General features: G+C 39.4%; 1 non-coding gene across 1 annotated transcript; it reads right to left on the bottom strand.

The window, feature by feature from the left end:
• Nucleotides 1-8,387: 8,387 nt before the first annotated feature.
• On the bottom strand, nucleotides 8,388-8,458 carry trnag-gcc. Its single transcript has one exon. It is a non-coding gene; the product is annotated as a tRNA-Gly (tRNA).
• Between the last annotated feature and the right edge of the window lie 594 nt (nucleotides 8,459-9,052).

Raw genomic sequence — 9,052 nt, 5'->3', positions numbered from 1 at the left:
CTTTAGGATTGAGAGACAATGGAGGAAGAGAAATGACAGAGTCAAGCAAATCATGAACGTGTGGAAACATTATCACAGCAAAAGGACTGTATTTCTTCTTCTTGGACCATGAACAGACCCTGATCCTGACTAATCCCACTGTCACAAAGTTAAAGGCATAATATATTTCAATATTAAAACCATCACACATCTACAGGCAAAAACCTTTTGAGCCCCTTTGTCCATCTTCTTGTTTGAAAATGGTTTATAATCCTGAAGCAATGAGAGAACTTCACTGATAAATTACAAACAGCTTTTTCTCCATGATGAACTATTGTGTTTGTGCAGCCTGCACAGGAAGGAGTGACAGTAAAATCCATCCAAGTGTTGGATCACAGCACAGACAGACTGAGCAACATCACCACATCTACATTCACACTATTTGTATCTTAAACATCTCTGATTGATGTTCCTGAGAGAGAGAGAGAGAGGCTGTGGGTTATGAGACCTGAATTTAACATTAGAATCAAATGGACTGTGGTTATTTGATAACTGGTTTGTTTATATCTATGAATCATATTAGGCTGAAAACACAGTGCAGAGCTTCAGTCAGTGCTGTCACTATGTTAATGAGTGGAGAGGATGTGTCGCTGCTTTCCTCCTACTCCCACTTTGTACCACCCAAACACTCACAGACTGTCTGCTGATTATCAGCTGTTCACACATTTTCTCTCTGTGTTTGGTCCCAAATAGAGATGAAACATGAAATTAGTCAGAGTGGAGCCACTGAATCAGAGTGAGGCTCCTGAAAGCTTTGAATAGGAAACGTCTGTACTTACTGAGAGGAGATACTTATGTATGTATGACAAGAAGTGATGTTTGATGCATTGAGTCAAAGAAAAATGTGTCAGTCAGAGAGGAGGCTGAGTTACAGCAGGTCACTGGGGCAACTACACAAACCGAGTCAGGAAGCCAGACCAGTACAGTAACATGGATGACAGAGATCACAGCACAGTGGAGGGTTATCTGTAAGATCACTGCAAAGAGCTGAAGAAAACACATCACCTGCACATCTGTCCCTGCTTCTCCTTGGCCCTCTCTCTGTCTCTGCCTGTGTAAGTGTGTGTAGCTGTGCTGGTGTGTAACCTTGGCAGTGGGTTGTGTTGATCTCTCATGGCCTCCTGCCTGCTGTGTGTCTCTCTGTGGGTCACATCCAGTCCTGCAGCCTCTCCTGACACTGCCAGTCAGTAAGAGGACACACACACACACACACACATTTCACTTTAAGGAGCAACATTTCAACATTTCAATCAATAAAAGCTCAGGTCTCTACACAATGTGAATACAGCTTCAATAACTGAGGTTTATGGATCCAAAGTTTCCTGTAAAGTGACTGATAGAAAATCAGAATCATTGATCCTTCACTGCTTGTTGCTGAAACAGTAACATATTAAAGCCCTCAGGCCTCTGGAACTGGAACTGAATCATGAACAATAGTGTTTCATTGTCTGTCAGTGTTAGTTCGTATTTGAGCAGTTTCATATCCTCCCATTTCTCATCCCTCTATAGTTAATATGGACGACCTCTGTGTCCCACAATGCCTCTCTCCAACCTCAGTCACTCTATTAGGGAGCAGCTATGAAGCTGACAGCTTTATTGTGGCTCATCTGCAGGAGCAGAGATAAAAGATGAGTGAGCACAGACGTCCATCTTTAAGATGAAGAGCATCTTAACACCTGAGACTGATTTCATCCAATTTACTGTATTGTCTTTCAGTGCTGCCTAAATTTTAACTGTCTCTGGATGTTGTGTTTCAGAAACTTACAGTTACACATGCAAAGCACTGCTGGTTGATCTTCAACATAAATGATAAAAAAAAAAACCTGTTTCTGCTGAAGCCTCATGTTAGCATAGCTTAAATAAACTGAACATGTACTGAAACCTTTGGGCTTAAGTTCTTGTGTGATTAGACATCATGTCAATTTAACAAACACATCCCACTGAACTGAAACACTGACATCAACTGACTTACTGAAAACCTTGGAGCTGATCTGGACTTTCCTGTAGTTTCCTCTTGTCCTTGTAACAGCAGTAGCTCCTCCCTTCCTTGTCAATAACTGTGCAGAAATATCTGAGTGCTTCTTTCTTCCTAAATCATGAGCAAGTCCTGTCCAGTCCAACTGTTTCTGCTCCTGTTTGACTTCTGAACTTGTCTCTGGCTGTGTGTCCACTTACTGCAGCCTGTGACATCAGACTGTAGAATGTTGATACATCAAAGGCATCAAAGGACAAACACACACACACACACACTTGTCTTACTATAGTTGTGAGGACACGTTACCATAATGCATTCCCTTGCTCCTTAACATAACCTTAACCATCATAACTGAAAGCCTAACATTAACCAAAACATAACCCATACTAATGATATTCAATCTTCTCAAAAATACCAAATGAATTACAACAATAAGCACTCAGGACCATTCAGCTGGGTTGGTGAATTCAGCACCAAGGACAGCAGCAGCTGAACTGTACACAACTACATGTACTAACACACAGCAAATTCACAAAGTACTAAAATCTGGAGTCAGGCAAAAAAGTGTGAAAGAGTTACATTTCTGGAGTTTATTGTATAACTCCGACTACAGTGTGTGTTAAGGTGTACACCCAGGCCGAGTTGAATTTTGGAGTTTATTCCCTGGTGTTCAGGATCTGGTTTTAACTCTGTCCCTGGAGTTCACGACGCATTTTATCGCGGCATGAGCAGCACAAGGAACGTCGTCACAAGGCTGATAAGAGCATGATTTTTATCAAAAAGTACTTTAAATGTGTGATATTTTGTTATTGTTCTCACTTTATCTACTTACATAGTACCGCTAATGACTGCGAACTTGATGTTGAACGTAACCCCATTGCTTTTACTCCATTATTTAGAGCAAGTAGCTCTCGCAGCATTAGTTAGCTAACTGTCCTTAGCTGCCATTGTGGAGCTGTTAGCTTTCACTCAAACGTTAATGTCGGCCATACTGTCTGTGGCGTGTGATGTGTCTGTATGACGGTAATGACAAACTGTTTGATAAGCTTCACAAATTAATGACGACGCGCATCTTGAAGGTAATTAATACTGTTTTGGAAATAACCATCCAACAATGCAACCGCATGTCGGTGTTTTAAGTATAATTTCCAACTCAATGGCGCAGACGCAGCTGAAAAGTCAGTTTTGGCTAGCATGCTAACAGTTGAGCTTATAAACTGTAGCCTTGCTGTTTTGAACAGCGCTGAGAAACGTGTATTTTAACAGTGTGTAGTTGGGATAAATTTTAACTTGAACATGTTATTCTCAGACATATTTCTTCTTTTATGTCAAGCCAACATGTTGATCAAAGTACAACATGGAGGGAAGAAGAAGTACATTAAACTGGAAGAGGCTTGCTTCTCAGATTTTCTCAGTGCAGGTCAGTCAGATGTTTAGTATTAAATTAATAAAGATGTAAACATTTTGTAATGTGGAGTTGTTATGGTGTAGTCCAGCAGAAGTTTCTTATCCCAGAGACTACAACACTGAAAGTCACAGATCAACAGGGAGCAGAGGTGGATGAGGATGTTTCAAAGATCTGTGTTTTTCATCTACAGTGATGATGGTAGGACATTTAAAAATTCATATTTTGCAGCACTTATATTTTGAGAGATTTGTATCTTGACACAGACAAAAATATGTGATTGTGAGAAGTGGATGATAAGAATTCCAAAGTACAGTATTTAATCAGTTCATATTAAGCTGTATGTGTTGTCTGCATTTCAGACCTCCCATCTACTGAAGCATCTATGAACCTGGCTGATCATTCAGACCTGACAGAATATGTGACCCTCACTACTTGTGGTAAGCAGAGTTATAGGTAATGGTAATGTTTTGTCTTGAGACAGGTAATATCCAGCCAGGTCTGTGATATAGTTTTAATGTGCTGGACTTTAGATTTTATTTGCCTTATACTTGTGTGTGTGTGATCTTCAGATCTAAGTGTCCTGCAGCAAGGGTGTGAAGGCTCCTCCTCTCCAAGTCTGACAGATACACTGTCAGTCTCAAGCACTTTAAGCAGAGACACAAGTGATTCTGGATGCCAGCCTTTGATGGACAGTGTCCTTGCAGAAAATTTAATGGTTTTCCAACTTGTATACAACTAGATTTTAATCATTATTTATTAAACATAATTCCTAAAAAATGCAAGTAATATGTACAGGTATTAGATAAATGTATTTGCTTACAACATAAATCTAAGTGTAGTTGTAAATATGTTTATAATGTTTTCTTTTTTAGAAATTGGAGAAAATTCTTATTTCAAAACCAGCAGAGATGACTGTGATTAAAGAGGATGAAGAGACTGGAAGTTTGAAAGATTCCACCACACGGTTACTCTTTCAGGAACACTGAAACATGATATTCAAAGCAACAAAGACTTTCTTGAGTGGTGCATGAAGACAAATCCAGAACCACCTCTTCATCCCAGAGTAGAGTGGAGCTAAAAGGAGGTCCCACATCATCCAGAACATATGATGATCAGCCAATCAGAGATGAATGCATGGAAGCCATATCTGTCCTTCACCACACAACTGATCCTGACTTAGAGTCCCAGAAGATGAGAGAAACCTTCTACTACCGTCAGCAGATTCTTCATGACCCACAGTGGTCAGATGATGTACTATTTTTTAGTAAAAATATTGGTTTATTTTAAACATTTGAAAATGTTTTTCTCTTTTTATTTAGATTTTGCAAGACTTCTCACTGATGTTTGGAGCAGAGGTTGCTTCAAGGTTCCTTGAAAAATGGAACAGCAGTTTTAAAGATAAAGTTATCAAGGAGGCAGGAACCTGAAAGAGACGTCTCTCTTAAAACAACAACTGAAAGCTGCTCTGAATGAAGGATCTGACACTGCTGATGAAGCAGGTACAGTTATCATCAGAATAGTAATGCAGTTATGTGAGTCGTCCAACAGTCATCAGTTTATTGTGTTTTTATTGATTTATTTTACAAAAGCATCTCTGAGTCTAAATAGGCCACTTAAGTCTGCAGTTAAGATTCAGTGTGAGGGCTGAACATTGCTTTGCTCTCCAGCACAGATTTATAATGACTGGGCCATTAATAGTTGTTATATGTGTATATGTTTAAGATCATAGTAAAACCATTAGAACAATGCACAGAGCAATATCATAAACACACTACTTAATATATATAATGAGTGTAAAAGTACTTTTCACTCTGTCCCCAGAGTGGGACAGCAACATGGCTTCTCTTCTGGTGCTGCTTCATCTTCTCACTCCACAACCAGCTGGAAGAAAGCGTCCCACAAAGATCAGCGTCGGAGAGACAACGGATCATCTGGTAAAATTTCAGAAGGTTTGTCAAAACTTCCAAATACTGTAGATGTTGCTGAGTTTTAGAAACACATTTTTGTAAACATATTTCTCTTGTTTCAGTCATCCCAAAGCCTTGAGGATCATCTCCTGACCACTGAAGGAACCCATCAGCCATATCTTCTTTCCACAGAAACTTCAAAGACCCAGGTTTTCACCTTTTATATTGTCTTGGACAAAAAGCTTCTGCCATGTCACGCTCTCTCCAGCCTGTGCACATTTTTACAAACAACTCTGTACAATATTGATACAACTGAAGAAACTCCCAGAGTAAAAGAGCTCAGAGCAAAGCTGTTAAACAAACCATAAGTAGCTTATTTAGCCAAAATGTTGAGATGTTTCCTCTGCAATTCATCCTTTGGTTCAGTGTTGCTTTTGTTCAGGAACCTCAAATGAATTCATGCCATGTATCCAGGTAAAAATCTCTCTAGTTATTGTGGATTCAGGAGACATCTCATTAAGATACACAGCTCCATTGATAACACAAGTGTGTCTAACCAGATCCCTTTCAACAACGACACAGAGACAGTAAACAATTCTCAGTCTGTAACTGATGAAATACTTCATCTCATTTCCAAAATACTGAAGCAGCTCCTTCAGGTTCTACTCACAACAAAGACGTGTGTGCTTCAGTTATAGCCAAGCTTTTGGGGAGTGGTGAACCAAATACTGTAGTTCTTTATACAACTGAAAATTTAGAGCTATCTGTCAATAAGGTTATCAAGCAGCTATCACTGGGAATGCCTGTCCTTAAAAACAGTTGAGTCTGGTCCAGTTAAAATGTGTTCAGTTGAAACACTGGATTTTTCTGAAGATATAACAGCATCTCTTCACCTTGATTCTGAAGCCATCGTCTGTCACACAGTGGGTGAAATGCTGTGGAGCTGAGTATCGTGTTGGACTCTTTGTGTGCACTGGTACTGATGAAAACATGAACCATTGTTCAGCAAAACAACATCAATCATTTTGCACAAAGTGTTTTTTGTTTTGATTGAGCATGAAACTTGTTTCCATGATCACTTCCATGTTTTCCAAGTGAGTGACACTACACAGAGTGAACTGATTCTAGAAAGGGAGAGATTAAGATATTTCAAATGGTTTGATGCTCAGATGTCATATGGTTGTGATTCATAATGTTATGTTGTATCAGACAGTTGCATAAAATTATTTCTAAACTGAATTGAATGAGTTCTCTTACTGTTTTATACTTGAACTGTAAAGTGAGTAGTCGTCTACCTCAAGTTACACAATGCACCACAGAGAAATGTGTCAGTTTTTTATACATTTGCAGACATTTTATTATGCAGTAATGTGTTGTTTACAGTGTTTTATACAACTTCACTAATGTTTTTCATTGGCATTATTTGCTGCCTGTGTGCTGTTAAATTTTACAGTTTTAAGGCAGCAATTAATTCAAAGTGTCGTGTATTGAATTTATACACAGAATATTAATCCAACATGTATCTGTAGCAAAGTTGAACATTAAACATAGTAATGTGTTAGAAATGGATCATTGTAAACAATAAACAGCAGCAGGTGGGTGGAGCCAGGACCACAGAACATGCAGCTCCGGAGCCAGAGGTACCTGCAGAAAGGTACAGAGACAGAGAGACCAGAGAGAAACAAACACAGGACTACAGGACAGAGAGGACACAGAGTTAATGACATGGAATAAAGGTTAATAAATGTGAGAGTGGGTCTGAGGAGAGAAAGAGAGAAGAGAAGAGGTGTGCAGAGGATCATGGTCATAGCCGAGGCCTATAGCAGCATAACTAAGGGATGGTTCAGTTGCCTGAGCCAGCCCTACTATGGGCTTTATCCTAAATTGTAACAGTGTCTATAGTAATAATTGTGACTAACTATAGGTTTAATCATAATAACTAAAACTGTAACTGCAACTAATTATAAGCTTTGTCAAACAAAAAGGTTTTAAGCCTAATTTTAAAATTACAGTGTGTGGCTGCTTCCTGAAACCTTATCTTCATATTTACTGCTTGTTAATTGTTTAGTTTGCTCAGTTGTTCATTCATTTATAACTAAGTAGTGTGGCCCAATATAAATAGTAGAGGCATTGTAATGTTGTAGTTTCACCACCAGAGGGAGTTGGTGGTTTGGAGTCGCTCCTGGTCAGCGTACGTCGACACGATTGTGTTGCTCCAGTGATGCATAGACAGGAGCTCATCACTGATAATGCTGCTGTTTGTCCATTTTACAGTTTGATTAAAGCAACATACAACTACCCAGCGCTCTGTGGTTTCTTCAAGAGTGCTACAAATATATTAATGCATATATTAGTAATATATTGACCCAATATATACACTTTGTATTGACATATTCTTTATAAGCAAGACTATGAAATAATATTAGGTCAGTTTAAGCTTTGACAGCGTGTCTGGAGCAGAACCTGACACATGAATGTGGTTAATTAAAGTCAGTCAGCAAATGAATTGTCACCTGTCACCGTGTGAAAATCCCAATATAAATAGCTTGAAAACTTGTGAAGCAAGTTTCCATACAGAGTTCTTAACATGTGTTTTGCCATGTTTCTAATTAAATATGCTTCACTCTTTACCTTGCTCTGACTGACAGGCATCATGCTGGACCTGTGTCACCTGCGTGATGAACAAATGTCATGTAAACCTTTACATTGTTAGCTGATGTTACTTTTTTTAAAAATTACTTTATTGATCCCTCCTGGGGAAATTATTCTCTGCATTTTACCCACACAAAGTGAATGAAACACACACACAAGCATGCACATGCACTACAGGGGACTGCCCTGCCCCAGCCTTGTGAAGCGGGTAGCTGGGTTGGATCGGTGCCTTGCTCAGGGGCATCACTGGTCGCCTTCATCACCACCGTATCCGTTTTTTGGGCTTGGTCGAGGGATCGAACCCACGACCCTCCGGCAGATCCATAATCTCAGGCTGATCCAAAGTCCAAAGCCGCACTCTTAACTTGCTGCGCCACGACTGTCCCCCGAAATGTTGCAAAAATGTTGCATTGGCCGGGAATCGAACCCGGGCCTCCCGCGTGGCAGGCGAGAATTCTACCACTGAACCACCAATGCAAGGTTATTGTCAACTCCCTGCCTCCAAGGGAGATTGTGACCTGATCGCAGCACCTTAGACTGCTCGGTCATCCTGATTTACTACTTCAGTAAAAGTCTGTAGCAGAAACATTTATTTACTTGTAAAATACATATCAAAGTCCTTGCGACTCAAATGTCTTCACAACAACAGTTAGCTGTTGAAAATGTCTTCATGTGTGCACGAATGTGTTATGTCAGAAATGTCTTCATTTATTTATGGATTTTATTCTGCACACTGAGACACTATGTTGTTGAAACTAACAGAGAGAAGTCACATCTGTCCCAGAATGATTTTAGATCCCAGTGCTTCCACTTTGACTTCCTAGTATCACTCACCTGTACTGATATGATATGATATATGATATGATATGATATGATATGATATGATATGATATGATATGCATCAGTGTTGGAAAGAAAGAGCTGCAGGTTAATGTGATAGAAATAAATGTCTTTCTGTATGGTCCAGTCATTATTTGCATCTGTCACTGTAGCTTTTTTAGACCCATGGTGATAACTGACTTTTGTATGAATAAATCCTAAATAATCAGCTTATGTTTTTATTGTCCTCGT

Source organism: Toxotes jaculatrix, chromosome 11, assembly GCF_017976425.1.
Source record: "Toxotes jaculatrix isolate fToxJac2 chromosome 11, fToxJac2.pri, whole genome shotgun sequence".
In the NCBI taxonomy this organism is placed as follows: domain Eukaryota; kingdom Metazoa; phylum Chordata; class Actinopteri; family Toxotidae; genus Toxotes; species Toxotes jaculatrix.
This window is presented reverse-complemented; position numbering and strand designations above follow the sequence as displayed.